Source organism: Mus pahari, chromosome 17, assembly GCF_900095145.1.
Source record: "Mus pahari chromosome 17, PAHARI_EIJ_v1.1, whole genome shotgun sequence".
NCBI lineage: Eukaryota > Metazoa > Chordata > Mammalia > Rodentia > Muridae > Mus > Mus pahari.
The window spans coordinates 55,671,307-55,673,066 of NC_034606.1; positions in this window are offsets into that span (position 1 = coordinate 55,671,307).

The window sequence follows — 1,760 nt, forward strand, 5'->3', positions numbered from 1 at the left end:
CCCAACACTAAACGGAATGGGTGGAAGAGCCAGTGCTGCCTAACCAGATCCAGGAATAAATCGTCGACACCCAGGATGAAAACCTAAAACACGGTTGTGATAGAAGCGGGCACCCACCCCTCAGAGAAGCTCAGAGGATGTGAGAGACCCACGGAGGCTCCAAGGGAAGACAAAGTGGCGGCAGTAGAGGAGTTTGCAGAGGCCACAGTGTCCCTGGAAAAACTAGAGAAGGGCAGGTCCATGGGAAGATGCTTTCAAAAAGGGGGCTCAAGAAACTAGAAGGAAAGATGGCGGAACAGAGCCAGATGCACAGGGGAGAACCGGCGAAACTACAGACAGCTACGCTGTGACCCTTGCTGTAGCCAGGAAGCATGTGGAAGTCCTTGGTCTGCGCTACTGTGACGATAAACTGCAATGAAGCTTCATTTGCTGTGATACGAATGACTACAGACTCACAGCTGAGAATGGGAGATGTGAAGGGCTTCTGTGATAATCTCTCACCCCGACACTCCCAAAAGAAAAGGTCTAGACAGGAACCTATTGAACTCTTGAACATTTGTGATAAGGTTGCTAACACTGTTAAGGATGCTCTTCGCTGTTGATGGCTTCTGGTGGGGGTGTGGTAGGACAAGCCTCAGAGGTGCATATTTAACATAACAAAGTGGACCAGGCCTACAGGTTTTCCCAACATCCCTCAGTCCCTACCTGTTACAGGGCATGGCTGGCATGCCCCACCCCTCTATGCTGAACTTTCCAACCTAGGGACTGGGCTTCCTCTCACCCAGCATATTGGGTCCTACTAGGTCCTGCGTTCTATAAGAAAGCAGGCAGAGCAAGCCAGGGGAAGCAATCCAGTAGGCAGCACCCTTACATGGCCTCTGCATTGGCTCCTGCCTCCAAGTTCCTGCCCTCTGTGAGTTCCTGTCCTGACTTCCTTTGGTGATGAACAGCAATGTGGAAGTGTAAGCTGAATAAACCCTTTCTCCCCAACCTACTTCTTGGTCAAGATGTTTTGTGCAGGAAAACAAAAACCTGACTAAGACCCTAACATTCTAGCTTCAGAATGCTGTTCTCAACTCCCTTGTCTCACACCCTATTCGCACAGTGAATTGGTCACCAGGGTAACATGTGTGACTCTTTCAATAATGTATTTGGGGGGGGCTATGCTATTATGACAGGACAAACCTGTTCGGTAGAAAACTTACAGTATGACTTCATTGGAAGAGGGGACCTTCAGAATGGCTGAGAGGGAGTCCCCCCTTATAACTTTATGAAACTCCCAGAGTTTGTCTATGTAAATAAAAAACAAAGCCATTTGTAGCACTCTCAGAATTCTCTCATCCCTTCCTGTGGTGACTTACCCACATACGGCTGAGATGTATGAAAAGACCAAACAGCTACCCTGCTACAGCATTCTGAGGGACAACTCTTACCCAGACTTCCTAGCTGGGTGAATTGAGCTTCACCAGAGCAACATCACAGTTGGGCTGCATCTCTGCCTAGACTTGATTTCTTCAGCTTCCTGCCGAGGGGTCTGACTGCTCATGGCCTTTGTGCATGCCTGATATCACGGAGGTTTCTAATTCCAATGAATCAAACCTTCAGTAACAGACTAAGATCCACTCTGCTGCACGAGGCAAAATCACTTAGACATTTGAGCGCCTAACAAAATGTCACCCTATTACTGCTTTGGGGGGGGAGGGGGTATATGAGCTGAAAATTTATGTTCGGCTTCATTACACACACACACACACACACAC